Consider the following 13,146-nt stretch of genomic DNA (forward strand, 5'->3'; position numbering starts at 1 on the left):
TCAGTTAGGATACAAGGGATTATTTCAATCTTCTTGTATCTGTTTAGGCTTGCTTTGTGACCAACTATATGGTCTATTTTGGAGAAGGTTCCACGAGCTGCTGAGAAGAAGGTAAATTCTTTTGTGTTTGGGTGAAAGGTTCTGTAGATGTCCGTGAGGTCCATTTGATTCATGACCTCTGTCAGAGTTACTGTTTTTTTGTTTAATTTCTGTTTTGTTGACCTGTCCTTTGTTGAGAGTGGGGTGTTGAAGTCTCCCATTATTAATTTGTGGGGGTCTGTGTGTGGTTTAAGTTTTATTAAGGTTTCTTTTACATATGTGGGTGCCCTTGCATTTGGGGTGTAGATGTTCAGGATTGTGATGTCTTCCTGGTGGATTTTTCCCATGATGAGTATGAAGTGTCCTTCTCTATCTCTTTTGATTAATTTTGGTTGAAAATCTATTTTAGTAGATATTAGAATGGCTACTTCTGCTTGCTTCTTGGGTCCATTTGCTTGGAAAACTGTCTTCCAGCCCTTTACTCTCAGGTAATGTCTGTCTTTGTGATTTAGGTGTGTTTCTTGTATGCAACAGATTGTTGGGTCTTGTTTAGGCATCCATTCTGTTAGTCTTTGTCTTTTTATTGGAGAATTTAGTCTATTGATGTTGAGGTAGATTAACGACCAGTGGCTGTTAGATCCTTTGATATTGATGGTGGCCATGGTTGTTTGTTTGTGTGTTTGGCTACTTTTTGTTTTGCTGTAGAGAGGTTATTTATTTCCTGTGTTTTCTTGAAAGTAGTTAGTTTTCTTGGTTTGTAGTTTTCCTTCTAGTATCTTCTGGATTTGTGTGTAGGTATTGTTGAAATTTGTTTTTGTTGTTGAATATCTTGTTTTCTCCGTCTATGAGGACTGAGAGTTTTGCTGGGTATAGTAGCCTGGGCTGACATCTGTGTTCTCTTAGGGTCTGCATGATATCCGTCCAGGTTCTTCTGGCTTTCATAGTTTCTGTTGAGAAGTCAGGTGTAATTCTGATGGGTTTGCCATTATATGTTACTTGGCTTTTTTCTCTTGCAGCTTTTAGTATTTTTTTCTTTGTTCTGTATACTTACTGTTTTGATTATTATGTGATGGGAGGATTTTCTTTTCTGGTCTAATTTATTAGGTGTTCTGTAGGCCTCTTATGTTCTTGTAGGCCTCCCTTTTAAGTTGGGTAAATTTTCTTCAGTGATTTTGTTGAAAATATTTTCTGGGCCTTGGAGGAGGGAGTCTTCTTTTTCCTCTATTCCTATTATTCTTAGGTTTTGTCTTTTTATGTTGTCTTGGATTTCTTGGATGGTTTGTGTCAGGAATTTTTTAGATTTATTATTTTCTTTGACAGATACATCAATTTCTTCCATTTTATCTTCCACACCTGAGATTCTTTCTTCCATCTCTTGTAGTCTGTTGGTTATGCTCACCTCTGTAGTTCCTGTTTTCTTTCCTAGGTTCTCCCTCTCCATGATTTCCTTCATTTGTGTTTTCTTTAATTTTTCCAATTGTATCTTCAGATCTTGAACTGTTTTGTTGATTTCCTTCACCTGATTGACTGTGTTTTCCTGTTTTTCTTTCAATTCCTTCAGCTGTTTGTTTGAACATTCCTCTGTTTCTTTTATTTCTTTCAGTGATTTAATCATTTCCTTTCTGAATGCCACAAACTCTTTTGCTGTATCTTCCTGTATTTTTTTATGGATGACCATAATCTGTTTTATTATATCTTTCCCCAATTCTTTACGCATTTTATTTGTTTCCTCCATTAACCTCTTCATAAGCATAGATGTAAGGTCATCTTTTTGAATTTTACTTATGTTAGGGTGTGCAGGGCTACTTGCCCCTGCATAACTGGGTTCTGGGGATGCCATATTGCTTTGCCTTTTGTTTGTTGTGCTTTTTCGCTGGCCTCTACCCATCTCTCTGTCTCAGGTGTTGTCTGTTAATTTCTGGTGCCTGCTGGGTTCTTGGGTGGGGAGAATCCACTTGGCGGGGTTCTGAAGTTCTCCTCTGCTTTTTGGGTATGGTCAACTGAATGCTGGTGCTTCTCAGGAATTGTCACAGTTCACTTCAGGTATATGAACCTGTATGGTAACTATCATGTTCAGGAAGGCTCTCCTCTCATGAGGAGAGGTTCTGGTGATGGCTGCCCTGCTGCTGGGTTTCTTGCTTTGAATTTAGTGAGCAGCAGCTGTTGCTCTTAAGGTGTAATTTTTGGGTGCAGCCCTCTTGAAGAACCAGGGATTCCCACAGTTTTGTCAGTTTAGCTAGGGATAACTGGTTGATCCTTGGCACAGTATCTGAGGGCTGCTGCAATGGCTCTCTATCTTTTGTAGGTCTGAGGATGCAGCTGTGTGCCCCAGTGCCCTATTGGTACTCAATAATGGTGGGTGAGCACAGCGCTCCTGCCTGCAGTAGAAGGCTAAAGCCTAGAGTCTGCATGAATCCAAAAAGTCTTTTGGAGCTGGGTGTCCTGAGCGTTGGACCTGATGATCCCCCTGCTGTGGGGTTTCCTCCTGACAGGGACACCCAGTCTTTGCTTTGGGGACAGCCTTTCTGTCTGTGATGGCGAGTAGTACCTGCAGGCACAGACTTATGTGGCTCTGCCTTTCTGCCTTTCTGGGGATTGGGTGCCTGGGCAGGGTAACTTTTCCAGAGACCTTTTTGGGGTGGTGGTATCAGCTGAGTGCTCTGAGATCAGACCAGCCGTTCCCCACCCAGTGGCGGACAGAGAATCTCAGTCTCTTGTGCCTTGGGGCCCGCAGTTCTCTCTGGGGCAGTGAATCAGGCGCGCACACAGGACTCTGTGCCTGCACCTGGGACCTCGGCTCTGGCTCTGGGCTGGCTCCTGGGCATCCGTGGAACCCCGATTCTTTTCCAGGGGATGTCTGGGTGAACTAAGGTCAGTCCCAATCGTTTCCTGCACCGTGGGGTTATCTTTTACCTGGAAATCTTAGTCTTTGATATTGTGGTGCCCACAGTTCAGTCTGGGACAGTGATCAGAGCATGCTGGCGTGTGGTTCTGGGCTGGCGACCAAGCACCTGGCGGAACCTGGATCTCTTTCAAGGTTTAGCTGGGTGAGTTAAAGCTGATTGAATCCCCCACCATGGGGTATCCCCTCACCTGGGAAACACAATCACTTGTGTTTTATGGCCGCGAGTTCTGACTGTTGGTCACTGTGCTGATCCTGCTGTGCTGTTGGTCAGAAGAAGAGTCGTCCCGGCGCCGCCATCTTGCCAAATCTCTCAGGACTAATATTTCTATAGAGAGATCTTGAAAATCATTCTGCAAGGATGTTACTGTAGGGTACAAAACACACAGAAGGCTTTAGGGGACTTCAGCATTACAAGTCATATGGTTGAACATAAAATCAGGAAATTTGTACCTCAGGTGATACAAATACAAAATGTGCTGAAATCAAGTCTTCAAATGTTTTAAAATGTGACAATAATCTTATATTAATTAATGGTCCAGTATTAAAAACATGGGAAAACAAAGACCATTGACCTCCACAGATAGCTCTGGGTTCTGTGGCTGTTACCAGTCTTGGACGTGGCTCCTGTGGATATCCATTTCACTGTCCCAGATGAGTTGATTTCTCTGTGTAGCTTTGCAAATCATAATTTGATGATATGGTTCTTTGCTTTAGTGTATATATATATATATATATATATATATATATATATATATATGGTTTAGTGTACATATGTATATATGTTACAAATAAATGGACCATAAATAATATGCTTATAGGTTTTGGGAATAAGAGTAAATGAGAATCCTGTAAATGGCAGCTCAGGAAGGGACAATAATTTTAGCAAAAGTGAGAACAGAGAGAAGACTTCTCAATCCTATGAACAGAAGAATGTTCATAGCAGTTCTGCTGCAATAGCACTGCTTATATGAAAGGCAGGTTTTCCATTTTTCTCTCTAGTAAGTTTGAAGTTAAGAATGACTGGATAATCTGAATACAGTGGTATTTGCCTATCGTCACAGCACTCAGGAGGCTGAAGAATATGACTGTGATTTTAAAGCTTGCCTGAGGTGTTTACTGAAGCCCTATTTCCACACCCTTCTAAAGACTAAATAGTTAATTTAGAATAATTACTTATATAGATTTCTTCCTTCCTTAAAAGTTAGGTAGTTATTACATTCTTATAATTTTTGATTGTAACTGTAACATAGTAAATGTTCATTATTTATGGAAGATATAATATATTTTATATTCATAGGACAACCTAAAAAGTCTTCTGATTTTTCTTTCTTAAAAATAAGAGCTGGCCATCTAATTTATTAATACAGGCTTGAAATTTTCACTGTTTAAAAGTAAAGTTTTTATCTTTGTAGAGAATATATACTGAATTTAGTTATAAGAATATCTGCATTCTTACAGTTAGTAAGAATTTAGTAATGGCAGCTGTATTATGAAACCTCATATTCTCTACCATGGTTTTATAATTTTGTTGATGAAAATCTTGGACATTGGTGAGAGAATGGTTTGGGGAGAGGTTAAAAATAAAGATTTATTCATAGTAAGTGATTCTATAAGAGACCCTAGACACACCTCTTCTAAGCCCACTTCCATTCCTTTAGGACTCAGCCTTTAGTGCATACTCAGGGTATCCCTAGTTCTTTCCTTTCACCCATTTCAGCCTTTCTTTAGAGCCTATATTATTCCATTAGAAATCCTTATCAAATGAAAGAACTTATTATTACCAGGGACTAACACTAGGCTGAGATTCAGATTTATTCTTCCTCTTCTCTTCAGACTACTCTTAGACCTGCCTAATGAGTCCCTCCTCCCAGCTCACTTTCATTTCGTTAAAACTAAGCCTCTTGGTGTGGACTCAATATCTTTTCTGATAAACCTTTCAGCTTTTCTTTATAGCCCACCTACAGTTTTCTATTACTCCCCTAGTACCTGCAGAGCAGCTTTCTATGAGGGACCCATAGTAGCCATACTTGGCAGGGATTTGGGGACCCATAGCTGCCACATTTGGATTAGGACCCATATTGGGGAAATAGCAACCAAAGAACAGAATACCAGCCTATCAAAGGTGAGACCAGATATTTATTTTAAGAAACACCTTAAATATCATAACTCTAGATCCCAATGCAAAAACAAAAATGTGGGTGATCAAGACAATATGCTTTCAGAAGCCAGTGACACTATAATAAAAGACCCAGAGAAAACAATTTATCTGAAGCATAGACAAGGAGTTAAAAATGGCAATTACAGATATGTTCAATGATCTTAAAGATGATATGAATAAAGGACCATGAAAACATAAGCATTTGAATGAAATAATGAAAGCAATTCAAGACATAAAAGTAGAACTTAACAAAGGAAAGGAATCACTAAAGAAATGCCAAACTTAAATAAAACAGTAAATGAAAAGTTTAGGAAGTCAAACAAACCTCAGTGGTAAACCTCACTGACAGAGTACAAAACTTAGAAGAGAGGATCTCAGGTCTTGAAGACAGGCATAAGAAGTGGATAGCTCAGTCAAAGAAAATGTTAAATCTAAAAAAAACCTCAAGCATAAAACATCCAAAAGTTCACTGTGGGACACTATGAAAAGATCAATTATACAAATAATAGGAATAGAGGAAGGAGTAGCAACCTAAGTCTAAGACACGGGAAATATTTTCAACAAAATTATAGAATAAAATCTTCCCAATCTAAAGAAACAGTTGCCTATCAAGGAATCCCTTGTAGCTTTTAATATCCTTTGTTTTGTACATTTAGTGTTATGATTATTATATGTCATGGGGGATTTCTTTTCTGGTTCTGTCTCTTTGGTGTTCAATGAAATAAAAACAAATGAACAATAAAAAAACAATGTAAAGAATCAATGAAACAGACTTAGTTCTTTGAGAAAATCAATAAGATTGGTAAGCCTTTAGCAAATTAACCAAAAGACACACAGGCAGGATCTAAATCAATACAATTGGAGATGAAAAGGGAAACATTAAAACAGGCAGTATGAAATTCAGAAAATCCTAAAAATCTGTACTCTACCAAACTGCAAACTGTAAAATAAATGGATGAATTTCCTAATATATGACCTACCAAAGTTAAATCAATATGGAACAAACAATTTAAAAGACCTTCATCCCTAGTGAAGTAGAGCTATAATTAAAATTTTTTTCCTTCTTCCGAAAGCTCAGGGTCAGAGAGAACCAAGTGCAGAATTCTACCAGACTTTCAAAGAACCAATGCCAATACTCTTCAAATTATTCCATAAAAGAGAAAATGAAGAATAAACATACTAAAATCTGTACTCCCAAAAAAGCCAAACAACAACAAAGACCCTAGGGAAGATGCTCAATCCTTATTCAGAAGGGCAAACACGATATAGACACCAGAAGCAGGAGAAGACAGGGAACAGGACAGGAGCCTACCACAGAAGGCCTCTGAAATACTCTAGTGATCAAGGTATTGAAGCAGAGGATGAGACTCATAGCCAAACTTTGGGTATAATGCATGGAATTTATGAAAGAAGGGGAGAAAGACCTGGAGGGGACAGGAGCTCCAAAAAAACAAAAACAAAAACAAAAACAAACAAACAAAACAACAAACAAAAAACTGGGCCTTGGGGTTCCTGCAGAGACCGATACCCCAACCAAGTACCATCCATAGAGAAGACCTAAAATCCCTGCTCAGATGTAGCCCATAGACTCAGTCCCCAGGTGGGTTTCCTAGTAAGGGGAGAAGAGGCTGTCTCTGGCATGAACTCAGTGGCTGGCTCTCTGATCGATTCCCCCTGTGGGTGCAGCCTTGCCAGGCCATAGAGGAAGACAGTGTATCCAGTCCTGATGAGACCTGATAGACTAGGGTCAGAATGAAGGGGAGGAGGACCTCCCCTATCAGTGGACTAGGAGAGGGGCATGGGAGGAAGAGGATGGGATTGAGAGGAGTCTAGGGAAGGGGCCACAGCTGGGATACAAAGAGAATAAATTGTAATAAATAGTAATAATAAATATTAAGAATTAAAATAAAAAGAAGGAACATAGCTCAATTTGTTTTATGAGGTCACAGTTAACCTGATACCTAAATCAAATAAAGACCCAGCAAAGAAAGAATTATAGACCATTTCCCTTATGAACATATATGCAAGAATTCTTAATAAGTTTCTGACAAACTGAATCTAAGAACACATCAAATAATTATCTATCATGATCAAGTAGACTTCATCATAGGGATGTAGGGATGGTTCAATATAAATCAATAAATGCATTACACTATATAAACAAGCTGAAAGAAGAAAAAACCCATATGATCATCTCATTAGATTCAAAAAGGCCTTTGACAAAATCCAGCATCCTTTCATGATTAATGTCCTGGAGAGACTAGGGATACAAGGGACATACCTCAATATAACAAAGGCAATTTACAGCAAGCCCACAGCCAACATCAACCTAAACAGAGGGAAACTCAATAAACTCCAAGCGTTTTCACTAAAGTCAGGACCAAGACAAGGCTGTCTACTTTCTTCATATGCAGTGTAGTACTTTGAAGTCTTAGAGCAGTAGGACAATAAGAACAATAAGGAAATACAAATAGGAAAGGAAGAAGTCAAAGTATCTTTATTTGCACATGCTATGATTAAATACATAAATGACCCTAAAGCCTCTACTAGGAAGCTTCCAAAGCTGGATTGAGGAAGAATTCAGGGAAACAGTGTCCTTCACAATAGCCTCAAATAATATTTTAGGACAATCCTACCCAATCAAGTGAAATACTAAACAATGACATATGGGCCACACTAACTGGACTCAGTGTGTGCTGTATACACACATGTGTATATTCATATATATACATATAACAACTACAGAAGAAGAGGTCATAGATTTCAAAGTGGTGGTGGGTAGGATATAGGAGGAGTTGGAGAAGGGAGAAGGAAAGGTAGAGATGATGTGTTCTTATATGAAATTCTCAATTGAAAAAGCATGATATGAGGGCCTGCAGAGAGAAGAGTAACTGTGGGCGGGGGCACCTCTGTGATAAGCTGGAGACTTAAGACAGGGTAGGCTTCTGGGAGGATATAAGGGTGACTGTAGCCGAGACTCCTAGTACAGGGTCATGGAGATTGAAAAAACCCCTCTGTACCTAGACAGGACTCTTAGTGGAGGGAGGGGAACACCAATGTACCCACAGAAACTTTGACCCAAAATTTACCTTGCTTACAAGATATGCAGGGATAAAGATAAAATAGAGATGGAGGGAATGTCCAACCAGTGCCTGGCCCAACCTGAGACCCACGCCATGGGAGAGAGCCAATCCCTCCCCTGATATTATTAAGGGCACTCTGCTATGCTCACAGACAGGAGCCTAGTATAGCTGACCTCTGAGAGACTCAAACCAGCAGCGGATTGAAACATGCTGAGATCCACAGCCAAACATTGGGCAAAGCATAGAAAGTCTTGTGGGAAAGTGGGAGGAAGGATAGAAGAACCTGGAGGTGACAGGAGCTCCATAAGAAGATCAACAGAGCTAACAAGCCAGGACCCAGAGGGGCTTGTGGAGTCTGAAGTGCCAATCAAGAACCATGTAATGACTGGATTGGGCCTAGGCTCCCTACACAGATGTAGCTGATGGGCAGCTTGGGTTTCATGTGGTTCCCCTAGTAAGGGAAGTAGGGGCTGTCTCCAACAGGGACTCTGTTGCCTTTTTGATCACTACCTTGCCAGACCACAGTGGAAGAGGTTGTGCTTAGTCCTGATGTGACTTGATGGGCTGGGGTGGGTTGGTAGGGGGTGGCTTCCCTTTTTCTGAGGAATAGAGGAGAGGGAGGGAGGAAGAGGGAAGGAGAGTGGGGCCAGGAGGATAAAAGGGAGGGGGCTGCAATTGAGATGTAAAGTGAATAAATAAATAAATAAATAAATAAATAAATGAGCTAAAAAAAGAGAAGCTGTGATATATATGTATAATAAAGTTTGTTTTAGCTGTAAAGAATGAAACCATGTTGTTTACAGGACAGTGACTGCAGCTGTTATTAAGTAAATCAAGTCAGTCTCACAAATATAAATACCATACACTGTCTCTCACTTGGGGTTCCAAGATTTTATACTTACATACATACATACATACATACATACATTTTTTCTCTCCCCCTCTCTTTCTTTATATATATATGATGAAATTAAAAATGAAACTGCATTTTGAAACAAAGGGGATATAGTAGGGAGGAGAAAAAAAACATGTTAAGATAGTATGCACCAAAAAGTGATTTATATACTTATATGAAAATATCTTTATGTAACCCAATACTGTATATAATGGATATATGTAAAGGAAAAGAAAAATATATGAAGCAATTTAAGTATATTTTAATGGACACACCCTGAATATAATAATAATAATTGATGCCTATCATATAATTCATTTTTACAGAGTAGGATTATTAATATTATTACTTAATTTAAATGTCTTAGCTTTAAAAAAAAACTTTAATCCCATATGTTTTTATCTTCCTCATGGGTTACACTATTGAGACCTATAGGGTAGTCAGTTATATTTGAAGGTCAAGGAAGAAGGGAGGGTGGTCTTGGGAGGGAATGAGAGAGGGCTACATCTGGGATACAAAGTGAATAAACTGTAATTAATATAAAAAATAAAAATTAAAAAACAATGTCAAAAAAGAGAAAGCAACAGTATTCATGTCTCTTTATAAATAATAAATTTCAATTTAAAAGCTAAAGATTCATAAAATGTCATTATCATTTTTGTTAGCCTGAACAACAGAAAAAACACACACTAAAAAATACCTACCTTTTTAGTTTAAGCTTAGGATATATGTTGTTTTCAACGTGCATTCTTTTCCATGTTTATTTTTAAACTTTTTTATTGATTCTTTGTGAGTTTCACATTGTATACCCAGTCCACTCATCTCCCCAAGCCCTCAAATCCACCCTTAACCCTTGCAACTTTCCCCAAAGTAAAACAACAACAAAACAAAGCATAGAAAACATCTCATTGTGGAAGCTGTAGTATGTCCAGTGTCCCACAGTATATCCCTCTGTCCACATATCTTCACTTGAAATATTCATTGCAACAAGTAATTGGTCTGTTTGAGATCTCTGGCTTCTGCGAAACCATCAATATTTGATCCTCACCTGGGCGTTGTTGCCCTGTGTCATGGAGTCCTCAGCTTTGGAACAGGACAACTGGCCATTTCATGAATCCCACTCATTTGCAGATGATACAGATTTTTGGGTGGGCCAAGTGAGAGCTCTGGATCTGGGCCTGGGCTAATCTGGTCAGCCTGCTGGCTCTCCCTGATCCACACTACCAGGGCAAGCTTTCCAGCAAGCTCTGGCTAGGCCACCCAAAGCCACCTTGGCAGGCGCAGGGTCAGCTCTCCTGCTCTCATACCCGCCGGGGTGGCTCATGGGTACTTACTCATACCTCTACAGCCAACTCCACTGTGTTGCCCAATCCAGGTTCACTCTTGGCCGCACTCTTCAAGGGCTGCACTCTTCCAAATGCTGCAGTCTGTGAGGGGCTGGGATAGCTCTCCTGTTCTTACATCCTTGGGACTGGCTCACTGCTCTTGCCATCAAGGCCAGCAACACAGTATTGCCAAGGCAAGGTTCAGGGCCCACTCTCCCGAGTGCTACATCCAGTTGAGGGGTCAGGGATAGCTCTTCCGCTCTCATGACACCAGGGCCAGCTTTCCAGGCTACTGTAAGTGGCAAGGCAGGGAAGGGGAGGGTATCACTCCTGCATCTACGCCACCTCATGCCAGATGAGTTCTCCAGAGGGCTGCAGCGGGCAAGGGACAGGGGCGGCTCACTTGCTCTCATGACCTCAGGGCCAGTTCTACTGTAGGTGGTAAGAGATGGGGTTGGGGAGGGCATCACTTCTTTGGCTGTGCCACCCCACATCAGATGAGTGGCAGGATCAGTTCTCTCACACATATGTCCTTGGGGCTGGCTCACCCACACCCCAACACTGCAACTCACTGAGCTGCTGGGTGAGGCACAGGGCCAGATCTCCAGAGTGTTGCCACTGGTGAGAGAGGGGCCAGTTCTCCAGAGGGCTGCCTCCAGTGAGGTCTGGGACCAGTTCTGTACAGCCCCTGGATATTCACATGGTCCCCAGCGGTTGCCCTGGCCAGGGACATCCCCATGTTCTCTAGTGATGTGAGCCACAGACATAGACACTGATCCCTGCCACTGTGTAGGCACAGACTCAGACATGGCTTGCAGGGGCCTCACCATGGCTCCAGGTGGCAGGGCTGGTCCCTCACAGCAGGCTATGGCCTCTCCATCCTTGAGTCTTCAGTTCCGTCTTTATAGTGCTCAAGCTGTTCCACTTCGTTTTCTCTCCCATCTGACTACTATATTGTGGTGGCTCCAGCTGCAGGCTGGCCAAGGAGCCAGCAGGACCCTGGGCAACATCCTCTATCCGTGATGCATGGTGTGGTGGTAAATGGGTATCTTTGGTCTTCCTGTGCATGTGCAGGAGAGGAAGTCTGTGGGTATAATGGCAGTCTGCAGGTCTCTGCCTTCTTCCTCTTGCACTGCACTGTCTGGACTTCATTTGATTTCTATGAGTCCTAGGCATAGCTCAGCTTTGGCCACCAAGCCAGGCATCAAGGTGGGACTGCCATCTGCTCTGTCCCTGACTGATATAAGAATGCCACCAACAACAAGGTGTCTTTTTGCCCATTGCCAGTTTTTTTTTTTTTTTTTTGGTCTAATATTATTCTTCAGACGAGTAAGTGCACAGATCTAATTCCATACATTTTTTTTTATCTAGTCATGCAGCTGACATTTATTAAAGGTTTTCTTTTTTAAAATTTTTCTTTTTTTAATATTAATCACAGGTTATTTACTTTGTATCTCAGCCATAGCCCCTTCCCTCATTCCCTCCCAGTCCCACCCTCCCTCCCTCATCTCCTCTCTGTCCCTTTCCAAGTCCACTGCTAGAGGAGGTCCTCTTCCCCTTCCATCTTATCAGGTATCTTCAGGACTGGCTGCAATGTCCTCCTCTGTGGCCTAGCAAGGCTGTTCCTCCCTCGGGGGTGGGGAAAGGTAAAGGAGCCAGTCCTTGAGTTCATGTCAGAAATAGTTCCTGTTCCCCTTTTTAGGACAACCCACTTGGATACTGAGCTACCATTCGAACAGGGGTTCTAGGTTATATCCATACATGGTCCTTGGTTGGAGAAACAGTCTCATAGAGGATCCCCATGCCCTGTTATATTTTGTCCTTGTGGAGTTCCTGTCCTCTCCCGGTCATACTAACTCCCCCTTTTATCATATGATTCCCTGCACTCTGCCGAAGGTTTGGTTATGAGTCTCATCATCTGCTTTGATATGCTGCTAGGTAGAGTCTTTCAGAGGCCCTCTGTGGTAGGCTCCTATCCTGTTTCTTGTTTTCTCCTACTTTCCATGTCCATCCCATTTGTCTTTGTAAGCGAAGATTGATTATCTTACTCCGGGTCCTCTTTCTTGTTTATCTTCTTTAGTTGCTCATATTTTAGTATATTTATCCTATATTACAGGATTATATAAGTGAGTATAAACCATGTGTGTCTTTCTGCTCCTGGGATACCTTACTCAGGGTGATCTTTACTAGATCCCATCATTTGCCTGCAAATTTCATGATTTCCTTGTTTTTAATTGAGTAGTATTCCATTGTGTAAAAGTACCACAATTTCTGTATCCATTCCTCCATTGATGGACATCTGTGTTGATTCCAGCTTTATTCTGGCTATTAAGAATAAAGCTGCTACAAACATGGTTGAGCAAATGTCCTGTGTACTTGGGCAACTTTTGGATATATGCCTAGGAGTGGTATAGCTGGGTCTTGAGGAAACGCTATTCCTAATTGTCTGAGAAAGCGCCAGATTGATTTCCAAAGTTGTTGTACAACTTTACATTCCCACCAGCAATGTAAGAGGGTTCCCCTTTCTCCACAACCTCTCCAGCATGTGTTGTCATTTGAGTTTTAAACCTTTGCCATTCTGACGGGTGTAAGGTGGAATCTCAGGGTCATTTTGATTTGCATCTCTCTGATGGCTAAGGACATTGAGCATCTCTTTAGGTGTTTCTCTGCCATTCTATATTCCTCTACAGAGAATTTTCTCTTTAGCTCCTTATCCCATTTTTTAATTGGATTGCTTTATT

General features: G+C 41.0%; 1 protein-coding gene and 1 pseudogene across 1 annotated transcript in view; one reads left to right on the forward strand and one right to left on the reverse strand.

Moving 5' to 3' along the window:
* Ccdc171 (coiled-coil domain containing 171) overlaps positions 1-13,146 on the forward strand; it is a 324,843-nt gene that overhangs the window by 147,861 nt on the left and 163,836 nt on the right. The gene's annotated exons all lie outside the window — the stretch shown is intronic.
* On the reverse strand, positions 11,565-11,694 carry LOC132646895 (small nucleolar RNA SNORA48; annotated as a pseudogene).

This window comes from Meriones unguiculatus, chromosome 12, assembly GCF_030254825.1.
Source record: "Meriones unguiculatus strain TT.TT164.6M chromosome 12, Bangor_MerUng_6.1, whole genome shotgun sequence".
NCBI lineage: Eukaryota > Metazoa > Chordata > Mammalia > Rodentia > Muridae > Meriones > Meriones unguiculatus.